Source organism: Cnephaeus nilssonii (assembly GCF_951640355.1).
Source record: "Cnephaeus nilssonii genome assembly, chromosome: 4".
Classification (NCBI taxonomy): domain Eukaryota; kingdom Metazoa; phylum Chordata; class Mammalia; order Chiroptera; family Vespertilionidae; genus Cnephaeus; species Cnephaeus nilssonii.
Window position 1 is genome coordinate 102,171,610 of NC_137075.1, and position 17,139 is coordinate 102,188,748.

Genomic DNA, 17,139 nt, shown 5'->3' on the forward strand with positions numbered 1-17,139 from the left:
CAGACTCCCAAAAGGAAGCAGGCGTTCGGCATAAACCACACTGTTTGCACCGTTTACGCACAAAGGGCCACTCAGCATTCAGGGGATGGCAGAGCCCTCCTGACATCCGAGCTCCCAGATGCCAGCCAAGCGCCAGCCTGACTAGCAGGCCTCTCGAAGGGTCCCCTGCTGGGCCTGCCCTGTGAACTGTCGCCCAGTCACCGCTGATCTTAAAGGGGCTCCTGTAAACAATGGGAAGCTGAAGGCAGACTGTGACTAGAGCCTCCACTCAGTCTGTGTTTTCCTGAACACCTTCCATTGGATGGTGGTACATTGCCCTGTCCTTACACATTTGCTTGCCGTTTAACTTTTGTATCTGATTCATTCACCGAGAGGGATTGTTGAAAGCTACACACCAAGGTGGTAAAACCGCAAGCGAAAGCGAGGGAATGTGCGTGGGTTTTGCCCGCCAAACCCCAGTCTCCTTTCCCCGTGGGCACAGTTGCCACTAGGCACAGGGCTGTCCAAGGCTCGGCATTCCTCGCCATCCCCTGCGGGTAAGTATGGCCATGTGACTGACGTCTTGCTTGTGGACCCGCAGCAGAAGCGATGGCCGCTCTGGGTCTGGGTCTGAGACTTCAGGGCGCCGTTCCCATTCCTGCCGCTGGCACCCAGCCGTGCCAGGACGCAGCTTCAACCACACAGCCGGTGAGATGCCCAGTGACAGCCGAGGTTCCCAAGTGACCAGGTGGAGCAAGAGCTGCCCCACCCGCCTGCACTGTTCACGTCAGCCCAGCAGGTGAGAAAACGCCATTTCTTCCTTCGGTGTTGAATGCCTTTGTGTCCCTCCCGCCCTGATAATACAACGTGATCACAGAAGACAGGGTGGGAGCCACTCGCAGAGGCTCAGGCGCTTCTAAGATCTGCGAATGTTCAATGTTCTGTTTCTTAACCTGATGGGTGCGCTGGTATTGGTTTTATTCCTTTTTTTTTTTTTTTAATCCTCACCTGAGGATATTTTTTCATTTTTTTATATATTTTTCAGAGAGGAAGGGAAAGGGATGGAGAGATAGAAACATCAATGATGAGAGAGAATCATGGATCGGCTGCCTCCTGCACGCCCCCTACTGGGGATTGATCAGGCAACCTAGGCATGTGCCCTTGGCTGGAATCGAACCTGGGACCCTTCAGTCTGCAGGCCGATGCTCTATCCACTGAGCCAAACCAGCTAGGGCTGAGATATTCTTTCCCCATTGATTTTTAGAGAGAATGAAAGGGAGAGGGAGAGAGAGAGAGAAACACCGATGTAAGAGAAACACATTGATTGGTTGCCTCCTGCAAGCTCCGGACCAGGGCTGGGAGCCTGCAACAAATGTACATGCCCTTGACCGGAATCAAACCCGGGACCCTATGGTCCGCAGGCCAATGCTCTATGCACTGAGCCAAGTCAGCTAGGACTATTCCCATTCTTTAAATTATATGCATATATATTTTACATAGTCTTTTGCATATGTATGTGTGTGTGTATGAATCCTTCCACAATTTTAATTTTCTCAAATTGGTTTTAGAGGGAGAGGAAGGGAGAAAAGAGAAAAAAAGATCAATTTGTTTTCCACTTATTCATGCATTCATTGGTTAATTCTTGTATGTGCCTGAGCAGGGATCAAACCCACAATCGTGGCGTATCAGGACGATGCTCTAACCAACTGAGCTACCCATCCAGGGCCTGAATCCTTACACAATTTCAAAAAGAAAGTTAAAAATACAGTAATAAGCCCAGCCAGCGTGGTTCAGTGGTTGAGCGTTGACTTATGAACCAGGAGGTCACGGTTTGATTCCCAGTCAGGGCACATGCCCTGGTTGAAGGCTCAATCTCCAGTGTGGGGCATGCAGGAGACAGCTGATCAATGGTTCACTCTCATCATTGATGTTTCTATCTCTCTCTCCCCTCCTCTCGCATATATATATATATATATATATATATATATATATATATATATATATATTTAAATATAGTAATAATGAAATACCTTTCATCCCTCCATACTAGCAAACATTAAAAAGTTTGGGCCCTGTCCGGTTTTTCTCAGTGGTTAGTGTTGTCCTCAGACCAAAGGATCTAGGTTCGATTCCTGGTCAAGGGCACGTACCTGGGTTGCAGGCCCAATTCCAGCCTGGGTCGGGGCTTGTGCAGGAGGCAACCCATTGATTTTTTTTTTTAATTTGGTAATATCCAACATTGGAGAGTGTGTGGCAAAATTAGCACCTTCATAAACTTTATAGGAATGTAAGTTGATGTAAACTGTTTGGAATACAATTTTACATTATCTATAAAAAATGCACAGAGCAAATAAGAAAAAAACAATACAATTTTTTAAATGGGCAAAACTTAACACTTCACAAAAGACAACGTTCTACTGGCCAGTGATCGTGTGGAAAGGTGTTCAATGTCAGCAGTCACCCGGGAAATACAAATAAAAGCACAGCCGTGCCCTTACACTCCCTCCCACTAGAGTGGCTACAAGGAAGAGGCTGGAAAACCAGGTGTTGGTGAGGAAATGGAGCAACGGAAAGTGTAAATTGGTACGACCACTGCGGAACATGATTCTGCAGTATCTAAAGCTCAGCAAACATATGAGCTAAAGCACATACACCCTATGACCTACCAACTCCGCTCCTGGGTGTATAACTGAAATGCATATTATGATTACAAAAAAAAAGCGTACAAAAGTGTTCTTTATAATAGCCCAACACTGGAAACAACCCAAATGTCTGTCAGCAGCTGTAACATGGTTGCACAGGTTGTAGTATGTTCGTGGAATACTACATAGCAATGAAAAATTACCATTGCAACAAAATAAAAATAAAAAGACCAAAAAAAAAAAAAATGACCACTGTTACACACATCAACATATGTGAATCCCACAGACTTAATGAGTAGAAGTATCCAGACACCGAGCAAAACAGACAATACTGCCCGACCAGCGTGTCTCAGTGGCTGAGCATTGACCTATGAACCCAGAGGTCACGGTTTGATTCCTGGTCAGGTCATATGCCCAGACTGCAGGCTCAATCCCCAGTAGGGGGTGTGTAGGAGGGCAGCTGATCAATGATTCTCTCTCATCATGGATGTTTCTCTCTCTCTCCCTCTCCCTTCCTCTCTGAAGTCAATAAAAAAAATATTTTTTTTAAAAAAACAGACAATACTAACTAATGGTGTCACAGTAGCGATTATCTTTGAGGGAGACAATGATTGATAATGGGGAGCCTTCAGGGATGCTTGAAATGCTATATTTTAATTTGGGTGCGTCCATATGGAAAACTTTATTAAGCACTACACTACACTTAGGATTTTCGTAGGTAACTTATACCTCAATAAAAAGTAAAAGAAATCCAATTGTCTAATAAAAATTAAAATAAATGAAATGCCTCCCTAGCCCTTCTAAAGCCAGGACAAGACTGTCCACTGTTTCTCCTACCGTTGAACATTGTGCTGAAGGTATTAGCCAAAGCAACCAGACCAGAGGAAGAAATCAGATACAGAAACATCAGCATGGAGGAAGTAAACCCTTACTGTTCGTCGGTGTTATGATCAAGCACTTAGAAAACCCAAGAGAATCGACTAGAACACTGCTATGAAGATAATGGGGTGTGATGGGGATAAACTTGTGTACAGAAAGCGAAGGCTTTGTGCGCACACGTGCACAGGCGGCGTCCCCGGGACCATCCTCACACATGTCCTCTTAGGGGCCCATGCCAGCCTTTCCCCGGACATGTGCTCAGGAGCAGATCCTGGGTCCGAGTGTTCTGCATTTGACTGAAACTGCCAGGTGGCTCTGGGGAACAGCTGCACCGGCAACACATTCCCCCCCCCCCCCCCTGCTCCGCCCCATAATACCAGCCAGCGTTTGCCATGTGCCCTAGAGAATGTGCTTCTGCAAAACTAGAGGCTAACCCAAGAAGGAGGAAGCCTGGGAGCTAGGAGACAAGGATTCCAGCAGAGGAGAGCGGTGGGAGGAAGCCCGGGCGTGCAGCAGGCCTAGGACGGAGCAGGATGCCAGGGGCGGGAGGGAAGATTCCAGGAGGTCAGTAAGTGATCGCTGCACTTCAGCGCTTTGTTGTTGTTGTTCATCCTCACCTGAAGATATTTTTTCCCATTGCCTTTTTTAGAGAGAGTGGAAGGGAGGGAAGTGGGAGATAGAGAGAGAAGCCTAGAAACATTGATGTGTCTCACATTGCTGGTTGCCTCCCAAACACGCCCGGAGCAGAGCTGGATGGAACCTGCAACCCAGGCACGTGCCCTTAACCAAGAATCGAACCCACGACACTTCTGTGCCCAGGCCCACACTCTGACCTCTGAGCAACACAATCCAAGGTGCATTTCAGTGCTTTTGAAAATATTATATTGTTGGTATTTGAAGGATCTGATGGAGACTGTAGAAAAAAAATTTACAAAGCATACCAGGGGTCCTCAATCTTTTTAAACAGGGGGCCAGTTCACTGTCCCTCAGACCGTTGGAGGGCCGGACTATAGTTTAAAAAAACTATGAACAAATTCCTATGCACACTGCACATATCTTATTTTGAAGTAAAAAAACAAAACAGCAAAAACACCCGCACGTGGCCGAAGTTTGAGGACACCTGGAACAATGCAAGTAAATGAGTACAGAGCAATTAGTAATGGGATAATTAAAGCTTATCAAAGCAGGCCATGTGATGGAACAGTTCTTGGCTCAGCACTGAGCAAGTCTTACATATCCTTAATAATGTAAACACTATTGATTTAACCAAAATTTACTGTAAACTATAGCGGGAGGATGGGGAGCTCAAGCAGGAGTTGGTGTGGTAAAGCGCTCCATCTCCAGATGTAACAGGAAATCAGTCGTATGTACTGGAATTTTCTTCAATAGCTGCACAGGCCTATTTGCAAACTGCTAAAGGGGTGAAAGTGGCTGCCTGCATGTCCTAGGCAGTGGGGGCGGATGGCAGCAAACTGCTAGTTTTCTTTTCTTTTTTTTATTGTTTAAAGTATTACATATATTAGTACATATCTCCTTCTTCTTCCCCATTGACCTTCCCCCAGCCTCCCCTTGCTAGTTTTCATTATAAGCCTCTTAGGAAAATTTTATTTTAGAACTATATATTACTTTGAAGAAAATGGCTTTAAAAATCAATGTAGATTGTGATAATGTTACCGGGAAACCCCCGGTTGGGGTGTCCAATAACGAAGGCAGGGCTGAATCACAGGCGTTTGTAGAGAAGGTCAGCCAGCCGAGAAGACAGGGGGCTTCCCGGTATAAGCATCCAGTTCTGTCTCCCCAGCAAGGTACGGGGGGCAGGATTGTAAAGGGGAAGGGGCGAGGGTGAGGCAGCCCTGGAGGTCCGCAGACGTCAGCTATGGTCCTTAGTCCTCAGGCGATGAGATGATGTTGAGGAGATAATGTTGCTGAGATGATGTTTTGACTCCTGGTGGGTCTGTCTGACCCTGCTTATCAGTTCTGCTTGCTGGGTTCACAGCTGAGCCACCTCCTCAATCACAGGCCTTGAAAAGGAAACTTAAGGAAAACCTTAACCCTCTATTCACACATAGGAAACTTAACCCCTATTCACATAAGTATATGTGTTCTAAAAAGATAGATACAGAGACAGTAAAGCATCAAACAGACTGTCAAATTACAGCGGGAAGGTTAGGGAGAGGTGGGGGAGATAAGAGATCAACCAAAAGACTTGTATGCATACAAGCATAACCAATGGACACAAAACTCTGGGGGGTGAGGGCATGTATGGGAGTGGGGGGGGGGGCAATGGTAAGATATGTACAAATATAATACCTTAATTTAAAAAATGCTAATAAAAAAATAAAAGCAAACTTACAGAAACAAAAAAAAATAAGTATATGTGTTCTAAGATTTAAAATAATATGATTGTTTTTTCAGATTAATTCAGGTGCCCCCTATCAATGAGAACAATGAAAGCACTAGCAAGTTCTGAAAATTCTGCTCTATTCTAATAATCCTATACATTTGGAAAACGAGGATTCAAAATAGTGTTTGTGATCCATGCCGTAGATTGGATTCAGGGAACAATCTCCTCGGGGTGCATACATCAATCAGCACAGCGCTCTGTAGCCAAACATGCCTCAGGAAAGTGGTCTAAACCCTGAAACAACTATTTAACCACAATGTACACTCCACCAAATTGTCAACCAGATTTCAGTGAACTAAGAAGCATTCTTTTTTAAAAAATTGATTTCAGAGAGAAAGGAAGAGGGAGAGAGAGAGAAACATCAATGATGAGAGAGAATCACTAATCAGCTGCCTCCTGCACGCCCCCCACTGGAGATCAAGCCTGCAACCCGAGCATGTGCCCTTGACCAGAATAGAACTCAGTACCCTTCAGTCCATAGGCCAATGCTCCATCTACTGAGCCAAACCAGCTAGGGCTCATCATTGATGTTTCTGTCTCTTCCTCTCCCTTCCTCTCGGAAATCAATAAAAAAGAAAAACATTTTTTACAAAAAGAACGGCACCTGTGAAGGAGAGAGGGAGTGATCAGATGGCAGTGCAGACCCGGCCACGTCTCGGCCTGACAGGGAGCTCCAGAGCGAAGGCTGCTGGACAGAGCCGTCCTGTGTCAGGAAGTGGCTACACCCGCTTCTGCAGTGCGGCTCAGTCACTGACGAGGGACTTCCCAGAAAAGAGTGCCCTTGCGACCATGCCTGTCAGTCATTGGCTGGGAGCTGACCCTGAAGGAGATACCAGCTAGAGCCACACCAGTCCCCTCTTCAAGGGGGATGTAAGAGGCAATCGCCACATCTCCCAGAGGCGGCTGTAAGGGGGTAGAAGTCTGCAAGATAAAGGCTTAGAGAGCGACTGTGTTGTTGACAATCTAGAAGTGTGTAGATAGATGCCCTAGTCCAGTGGTCGGCAAACTCATTAGTCAACAGAGCCAAATATCAACAGTACAGCGATTGAAATTTCTTTTGAGAGCCAAATTTTTTAAACTTAAACTTCTTCTAACGCCACTTCTTCAAAATAGACTCGCCCAGGCCGTGATATTTTGTGGAAGAGCCACACTCAAGGGGCCAAAGAGCCGCATGTGGCTCGCAAGCCGCAGTTTGCCGACCATGGCCCTAGTTCAATGGTGGGACCAGTCCCTTCTCCAGGTGTGAAGCAATACAGAACTCTTTTAAATATATTGTATTTAGTTCAGAGAGGAAGGGAGAGGGAGAGGGAGAGGGAAAGGGAGAGAGAGAGAAACATCAATGATGAGAGAGAATCATTGATCGGCTGCCTCCTGCACGCCCCCCACTGGGGATCAAGCCCGAAACCCAGGCATGTGCCCTTGATCGGAATTGAACCCGGGACCCTTCAGTCCGAAGGTCGACACTCTATCCACTGAGCCAAATCAGCTAGGGCAATAATACAGAACTCATGATTTTTGCCCCTACATGTATTCTTCCCCAGTCCTTTGCATCCCCAGAAATGACAGGGTCAAAATCCTAGGCTTAAAGAAGAGCTTTTAGAAATTAATGACTATAATTGCCAAACTTAAACATGACTGATCATTAGAACAGGCCATCATGAAAGATTTTTGTTATTTATTGAAGTCAATAAATCATCAAAGTTTGCTGCTGAGCTTCCTGACATTCTTTTGAATGTACAGACTTTTTCTTTATCATTTCATCTTTCTCTTCTTTTTTTTTGGTTCCTGTCTGAGAGTGTCCTGATTCTCATAATCTTCTCTATCTCTCCTGTTTTCAACTTCATCATCTATTCTTCTCAGCTGCGATGATTCGTTTCCTTATCTTCATGATTTTAACCATGAAAATTGTTAGTGTCCATTGGGATATAATGACCATTTTTAAGGTTTTTAACTTTCCACCCATCTTCTTTCGCTTTGTGTGTCTCACCTCCACTAGGTTACCTCCTTCTTTTTTTTTTTTTAATATATTTTATTGATTTTTACAGAGAGGAAGGGAGAGGGATAGAGAGTTAGAAACATCGATGAGAGAGAAACATCGATCAGCTGCCTCTTGCACACCCCCCACTGGGGATGTACCCGCAACCAAGGTACATGCCCTTGACCGGAATCGAACCCGGGACCCTTCAGTCCGCAGGCCGACGCTCTATCCACTGAGCCAAACCGGTTTCGGCTACCTCCTTCTTATCAGATTTGAATTTTGGTGTGATCAGAAGTTTGGAAAGAATATACAAAATTAACCTGAAATTAAGAAGACGTGCACACATAACAAAGTGGGTTTCAGCCGCTACGGCGAGTTGAGCCACGTTGTTGTAATCAGATTGTTTCTGCACTTTACACGCGGACTTGTTTCTGAGGCTTTGCCGTGTTGGGACGGTTTTGCATGCAGATGTCATCAGGTAAGACACGGGAGGCAGGCAAATTTGCGCTCCAGTACACAGGGACGGAGAAAGCCCATGACTTCATACACGGGTGTCTTTGGCTAGTTGCAGTATTGCTACTGGTTCTTGCACTGGACACAGGAATTCTGCTCAAGTCAGTTTCACAGAATGCCTACTAAAAAAATGTATGTAGCCCTAGCTGGTTTGGCTCAGTGGATAGAGCATCAGCCTGTGGACTGAAAGGTCCCAGGTTCGATTCCGGTCAAGGGCACATGCCTGGGTTGTGGGCTCGACCCCCAGTAGGGGACGTGCAGGAGGCAGCCAGTCAATGGTTCTTTCACATCATTGATGTTTCTATCCCTCTTTCCCTCTCCCTTCCTCTCTGAAATCAAATATATATCAAATATATATATATATATATATATATATATATATATATTACATTTAATTATTTTTTAAAATGTGTGATGTGTTTAGAAGTGCATTCGCTGCATTACTGAGTGTATCCCTAACAGAAGAGACCTCCCCTTTTGACCAGGCCTGGGTGAGAACTGTCTTCCATCCACATCTCACACCTCTGCTAATTGGCCGGATTTTCCACCAGCTGCCTCCTGGTGTCATGTACTTCACACCTGGCGTCTCCCCGGCGTGGCACAGTCTCCTGTTGCCGGGCACAATAGGACACAATAGGACACATTCACAGGCAAGCCAGGGACACCCGGGCTGCCCAGCGGCTGGGCCCCTCAGCACAGCCCACTGAACCCGGACCAAGTGTCGCTGGCCCCCGGGAGGAGGGTGCCGGGCAAGCACAGCAGAAGCAGATGGTGGTCTTAACCGTGTGGGGGGAAATGGCTTATTTTTTCAAAATTTACAAAAACGTGAACACATTGTAGGACTGTCCAAGGGGACCCCTGCAAGTGAGGGACCCTTCATGGTAGAGCCACCCCGTGAGTGGCAGCTGCCCCCCAAAACACACCAGCCCCCCCCCCACTCCCAATCAAGAATGTGCTCCCCTTCCTTCCACTCTGCTCCTCTTCCTCATAGGCACCTGCAGGACGGAGCCTCTCTGAGGCCCATCCCGCCTCCAGGAGCCAGGCCGGCGAGGCGGCCGCGGAGGCTCCGAACACTCACCCACTAATAGCTTCCCAGTGCACAGAGTGCCTCTGTCTTTCAGGAGGTGACTTGGAGGTCTTGGGAGAGTTGTTAATATCCTCTTGCTTCCCTGCCTGAGTTCAGGACTATTTGAGCCTAACGAGAGTCAGGCAGGTGGAGATTAAGCTATGAGCTTGATTACTGAAAAGCTGATTAGAAAGAAGGGTTATACATCTGTGGCCAAAGGGACTTCCTTAGAATTCCTTCCACCCTCCCCGTCACAGCCGGTGGGACAATGGCAGTCCCATCCTCCGGGCAGAGAGCAGGCCAGGGTGCGTGCTTGTGCAGCTGGGCGATCAGAGAGGATTGCTTTGAGGGTGCTCAGTCCTCCTCCCAAACGTCAATCATCTCCATGAGAGAGGGAGAAGGTGCCAGGTGGGATGAGAGACCAGTGTTAGGTCAGAGCCACAGGCCCTCAACTGCAGTCCTTGGCTTCTGAGGATCTGTGAGTCCCTGAACTTGTGTGTGTGTGTGTGTGTGTGTGTGTGTGTGTGTGCGTGTGTGTGTGTGAGAGAGAGAGAGAGAGAGAGAGAGAGAGAGAGAGGTTTTCCAGGAAGAGTCTGTAGAAAATGTAGGTATCTTGGCTAGATCCCTTTAATTCACCCCAGGGCTGCTGAGAGTATTGGAAGATAACCCACAGCTGCCCCTTTAGGGATTTTTTCTTGACCAAAAGGGCGTCCCTACCCAGCAAGGCTGTGCCTGCCCCCCGCCCCCGCACCAGGAGAAATTGACTGACTTGGGGGTGCAAAGGCTGATACGGTGGGAACAGGCGCCTCAGGAGGCCAGGCTGAGCTGGACGGTCTTGCTTTCTCCCCAGCCCTAGCCTGCTCCCCTCGCCTTTCTCCTTGGAGCACTCCCTCCAAAGGTCACCTGCACCGGAAGCCCTGTCCCAGGCTCAGCTTCCAATCCCGGGTTCACTGGCGCTCATCAGACTCTGAACGTGGTTTATGATCCTGTGCTGGGTTGAATGCTGGTCCCCCAAAAAGATAATTCACATCCTGACCCCCAAAACCTACGCATGTCACCTTATTTGGAAAAAGGGCCTCTGAGGATGGAAATAAGTTAAGGATCTGGAAATGCAACCGTCCTGGTTTATCCAGGTGGACCCTACATCCAATGACAAGTGTCTTTAAAGACACACAGAGGAGAGACACGGACAGACACAGGACGAGCCATGTGAACATGGAGGCAGAGTTTGGAGTGATGCAGCCACAAGCCAAGGAATGCCTGGGCCGCCGGGAGCTGGATGAGACCAGGAAGGCTCCTCCCCAGAGTCTTTGGAGGGAGCCGACACCTTGATGTTGGACTCCTGGCCTCCAGACTGCGAGATAATAAATCCCTCTTGCTTTAAGCCGCCCAGCTTGGGATCCTTTGTTACAGCGGCCACAGGAAACTAATACCTCCAAAAGGTTAAGAACTCCTACAGCTCCTGACGCCGAAGTCCTCCACATGGAAAAAAAGAGAGAGTGTCATGACTGGTTGTTCTCCTGTCTCCCTCTGCGTCACTACGGTTTCCAGAGTCGCCATCCCAGGCCGTCTGAAAGGGCAGAGCTTATCAGGAAAGACGGCCTGTGCTTTGCTGGAATCACTGGCAAGGGCAGCAGCCCTAGGGTGTGTGACGGTGCCGCTGTGGCGCATTCACACCATGGAATAGGTGCAGCTGGGAAAAGGAAGGCTCTCCCACCCTTGGCGACAAAATGAATGGGCCTGGAGATTGTTGTGCACATGAAATAAGCCAGTCAGAGAAAGACAAGTATCACATGATCTCAGGCAAATGTGGAATCTATTGAACAAAATAAACTGACGAACAAAATAGGACCAGAGGCATGGATGCATGGAATAGACGGACAGATCTCAGAGGGGAGGAGGGTGGGCGGATGGGAGGAGATTAACCAAACAACATATATGTGTATGTGCACAGACCATAGTGTGGTGAAGGCCTGGGTTGGGTGGAGAGGTCAAAGGGCGGAGGGAGGGAATGGGGGACATCTGTAATATTGTCAACAATTTTTAAAGGTGCATGTTCCTTTTTTTTTTAAAGTAGACTAGCTAGTTTTGCTTTTTATTTTTTAAATATATTTTTATTGATTTTAGAGAGGGAGAGAGAGATAGAAACATCCATAATGAGAGAGAATCACTGATCGGCTGCCTCCTGCACACACCACACTGGGGATGGAGCCCGCAACCCGGGCATGTGCCCTGCCTGGAATAAACTGTGACCTCCTGGTTCATAGGTCCATGCTCAATCCCTGAGCCACGCCGGCCAGGCTAGGCAAAAAGGTGTACATTTCTGCCTGCTCTCAGCATCACTCCACCTCCCCATCCCCTGAGCAGCACATCTATCCCTTCTTTGTTCTCTGTCTCTGAGACTAGCTCTAAAGACCTTCCCGTTCTCCTTGGGTTTTCTGCAAACCTCAGCAGTCTCCCTGACAGAGCTCGTCAGGGCTGTCACGGTGCAGGTGCGTCTCCGACTGTGCTCTCCTTCATCTCTATTCTGTCCATCCTCTCCAAGTGAGCTGCCCCGGGGACCTGGGGCTGGCCGCTGGCCTCCACGGCTCCCGGCTCCCTTCAGCTGTGTCATGACGAGTCGTGATTGGATGCATAAGCAGGGTTTCCTTTGAAAGGAGCCCCCTCCTCGGGATGAGCTGTAGAACAAAAGGTGCTTGATCAGAGGGTGGCTCGCTTCTGCTCCCCGAAAGTCCAATGCTAATGAAATGCTCTGAGCGACATGAATGTGGACGTCCATTGCTGCGAAGACAGCAGGGAACCTCCAGGAGCAATTGCGTCGCTGTGTGGGCAGGTGCTTTTAGAGGTCAGAGGTCATCGGTGGGGAGATCTGTTCCTGCTCCAGGAACTGGAGAAGCCGGCTGTGCTCCCTCACTGCAGGGAGGTGATGCGAATGACTCACGCCTCCCATGCCCGGGCTGGTGGCCCTCAAATCCCAACTCCATTGAGCCACCGGCCCCCACCTAGAACACAGATTTGTGAGTGGCCGTCCCGGCTGCCCACCGCCTCCTGTAGGACGGAGACCGCACTCCCAGTCCAGGCGCCCAGTCTGCCCGCTGCCCCTCACCTTACCCCTCAGACAGGTCCCTCGGGGGCGCGCCCCTCCTCCACCCTGGCCAGCTCCATCCTTACCACTCACTCAGGTGGCAGCTGCCTCTGAAGCTGCTCTGGCCCCCACTGTGCTCCTCACACCCTGAGCCTATTTCCACCATCACACTTTGTCGGGGTGTGGAACTGCCTGTTCTTGTGTCTGTCTCCCCAGCGGTGAGCCCCCGAGAGCAGGGACGGGTCCTGTGGGTCTGAGTCCCCGACCTCGGTCATTGTGTGCTGAGTGAAGGTCGAAAGAAATCTCTTGCCTCTTAGAAGGAGCATTAGCAACACCCGTTCTCTATTTTTTCATCTAACTCATAAATTATTTTTGAAGGGTTGAAATACTTTCTTATACTTATTTTTATCTGGAATGAAAAGAAACTAGCAATTTCTGTGATAAAAAAGTCCATTATTTAACTTTTTAATTATTTTATACCTCTACCAACTTCTAAATATTATACAAGGCAACTGATAATAAAAAGAAAACAATCAAACCATTAAACCACACCCCTACAGGCACCACCCCAACCACCACCCTTAACAGCCTGTGCTTTTGTCTCCTCTGCCAGGACAGGGTCCCTGCCCCCCCTGCTGAGAGGCGGGGAGCAGGACAGGGTCCCTGGCCCCCCCTGCTGAGAGGCGGGGAGCAGGACAGGGTCCCCGGCGCCCTGCTGAGAGGCGGGGAGCAGGACAGTGCTGCTCAGCTTTCCGGCCTCGCTGTGCTGTCCAGGGAGAGGCTGTGGGGATGACTAAAGAGATAACCAAGTGTCTGCCATGGAACGTGAGGAGCATGAACGGTCACTCATTCTTTCCTTATCTGACCCAGGAGTCCTGCCTCAGTAGCAAAGGTTCCATCTCTTCGATCTGTAAGAGATGCGTTATTCCTCTGAGCCCCCCACCCACCCAGGCAGAACTTCCTGGGGATGCTGAAGGATGCTTCACGGCGGGCCTCAGCTCTCCTTTGGCTGCAGAACCCGGGAACCCAGCTCTCAGTAGCCTAATGACAGAGGGAGGGTTGGCTCCGGAGCCAATCGGGAGGTGCAGGGAGAGGAGTGTGGCTTCCATGCTGGCTCCTGAAAGCGCCTCACTGTCCACCTCTCACCTCTCCCCCCGGAGGCCTCCACACACCAGATCCACACCCTATAACCTTGACTCTGAAAGGGAACGTCCGCTCTTCCCCACCAATTCTAGTTCGAACACTCCAGGGAAGGGATGATGGTGTCTGTTCTGAACCAGTCTCCATGTCCCATGATGCAGTACTGCAAATGACCCCTGAGGCAGGTGCCCAACAGTGGGGGGCGGGGTGCTATTGGTCACCCCACCAAGAAACAAGGGTAAGAAGAGAAGGAGCCAGTGCTGGGCCCACAGAAGCCTCACCACGCTGGGGGGTGACCACCCTCCAAGCTTTAGGCCCACAAGCCTCATTCCCCTGCTGCCTCACCACTGTTCCTGAAACCCTAACAGCCCGTGGGATGGGGGGCCAGAGGGCCCATGTGCCCGAGCTATTGCAGAGCGGACCAGCGGACTGCAGACGCGGGGTGAGCGGGGCTCTGTCCTCACAGCGCTCCGAGCGGTGAGTCCTCAGGATGTGGCTAAGGCATCCCTCCAGCGGACCTCGCTCCATGGGGGCCATTCACATCCCACCCTGTCTCCCCAGTCCCAGGGAGCTCTGTTGGCCTATGCACAAGCCAGCCTTTCCCCAAGACAGGTCCCACGGCGACTGGCTGTGCCAGAGCCCGTCCTGGCCCAGGATTCCCTCCTTGGACCCTTGACACAAACACACACATTTTTTAATATAAAAAATTGCTTCCTTCTGTCCTCTTACAAAGACAGTTTTGTTCCTACTCAGTGAAAGGCCGGAAGCTTTGCCACGAACGTTTCAGGGTGAGACATTAATGCTGGTGACCTAGATGGGAGTTCCCATAATTATCTCTTCCCCATTCCCCTGTTCACCTTGTGCTCCAAAGCCTTTTCCAGTTGGAGGCCCAAATACAACTAACCAACTGGCCACTAGATGGCGCCAAAGGTCCATCACTGCCTTTGGGCTGAAGGGTTCCAACCTGTGCCTTCACATACAGCAGGTCCTTGATGGGCCTTTTCCTTGGAGGTGGCTTCATTTTAACATGATGGGGGGGGGGGGGGGGCGGGGACACGTTTCCTATGTGGGACCGCTGTCCAGGAAGTGTGCCGGTGTCCCCGTGGACTTCCTCCCACATCACAGAGCCGTGCACAGGAGGTGAACGGCCTGTCTACACCGTCCCAGGGTGTTAGTGGGTGTGGGGTCACCTGGATGGGAGGGCATCCAGGGTGGTCTCATCCTGCGCCTTGAGCAGCCAGGAGAGGCTGCAGGCCCCTGGGACCCTGAACTGGAATCAGCGGGGTGGAAAACCATTACCTGGCTTGTTTTTATTCACCGTTCTTAGATGTCTGTATAGCTCAATTTATTTCAATATTTAATGTCAGAAATGTTTTGGGTCTTCGTTATACATTTGGTGATGTTTCTGTGGCCAGAAATATGCTGTAGAAGTTTAACTCTTGCTTATATCAATTAGCCTAGGGTACAACTGGTTTTGTTATGCTACGATGTTTTGCTTGAAGTCGAAGTTTCCTAAGAATCTATCATCAATGTTAACTGAGGGCTTATGTACGCCTTCATTCCCCATGTTAGGTGGCCACCTGCCATGGGCCTGGTCCTGAGCTGGTCTTGGGCCAAAGAGGTGAGAAAGACCAAGTCTAATTTCAGTTGGGCCCCTGGGGCTAAGAGCTGCGGAGGAGGCACCTGGAGCGAGTTTGGCCACGGAGCCCCTCCCCCATGGAGCCCCTCCCCTACACCCCTCCCCCTCAAATCTCCAAGTTGAGCTGATCTTGGTAGGCAAGTGTCAACCTGCAGAAGCGGTGAAGGGTGTTGGAGGTGGAGGAATTGCTCTGAGGTTCCAGGCACGTTTGGGGAGCAACTGAGAGTGGACAGATAAACGTCCTGAGAGATCAGGGCCAGACCGTCAAGTCCTTGCATCGCTGCAATAATCAGGTGGGGTGGGGGGCGCAGAGAGGATGGAGGAGGAAGACCAGGAAACAATGCAGCAGCATATTCTTGATGCCCACCCCCTCCCCCCCAAACACACACACTTTCATGTTCTATTCTTCCTCCCTTCCTACCAATTTCTCTGCTGTATTCTTAAATTCCAGGCCAGCTGGTCAGGGCTGACAGTGGTTCCTCCACCTTGGGAGGGGTTGTGAGCAGGGCCTGTGGGGCCTGGGTGACATGTGGGTGTCTGCAGCAGGGCCTGTGGGGCCTGGGTGACATGTGGTGTTCCAGATCTGAGAGCACCGAGGTCAGAGGTCAGGCATGCAGATGGGGAGGATGAGGCTGGAAGAACGAGGGGCCCAGGGGAAGGATGGGCTGGGCGGCTGGGCAGCTGGGCATTGCCGCCTCACCAGGGACTGCTAGTTTGGTGTCCTGGGAGTCCTGCTCTGGGAAGGGGGCAGATGAAAACAGGGAACACAGGACAGACAAATCCAGAAAGAGCCAGATGAAGGGTGGCCATTACTTGGGACCCTGAGCATGAAGAGACAGGACACTTTAAAGGGAAAATCCACCCAGACTTGGCAGCTGGCAGAACGTGGAGGTTGAAGGATGAGTCAGATGACTCAGGAGGTTTGGAGGTGAGTTCAAGGGGAAATGATGGTGCCTCCAGGAAGTTCATGTTCGTGGCCAGGACTGCTGGTTCCTTTAGGATTGAAGAACTCCCTGAACTGGGCCCATTCCTTGTTTGCATGTTTATAGTTTGCACCTACCCCCTACCCCCTACCCCGCCCCCCCCCCCCCCCCCCACACACACACACTGGAATGCAAGCCCCTGAGGGTGCTGCCGGAGATTCCTCCAGCTGGGCGTGGCGGGGCTCAGTGCACACCTGTCCACTGCCTGATTCGGAGCAGGCCCCGCCGATGGGGCTTCCACCAGAGACTGGGGAGGTGGGAAAGGGATGGGGGGGAGAGTCCTGCCACCCAGGCGCCGCCACCCTGCATCCCCTCGAAGGCCCAGCCTCCTGTTCCCAGTTCCCGCTCCCTCCCAGTTTCAGCCCGTGGGCTTTACAGAGACCGCCGTCCTGCACCTTCCAGGGCACCACACACGTCCCTTCCTTCCCATCCATCCCTTCCACCAGTTCTTGCTCACATCCCCAGCACCCCTGTTTCCCGGGCACCCATCCACTTGGATGCCCCACAGACGTTTAGGCCCAACATGGATGACACCGAACAGGCACCTGCCACACCATGGTGACCACAGCCCCGCTCATGTAGGATCCTGCGGGCTCTGTGCCTCACCCAGCCTGCTATCTCGATGGTCTCTCCCAAGCCTACCCCCCCCCCCCCCCCCGGCTCCACACACCAGCTCTGCAGGTGCAGGCCTTCCCGGGTCTCAGCTGGTCCCAACGCCACCCACACCAGCGTCAGGGTGGCTGCGGGTCTGACTGGGGCTCCTGGAAGGCCTCGACGTCTCCTATGACCCTCAGGCCACACGGCAAGACCCTGGCCCAGCGCACTGTGCTT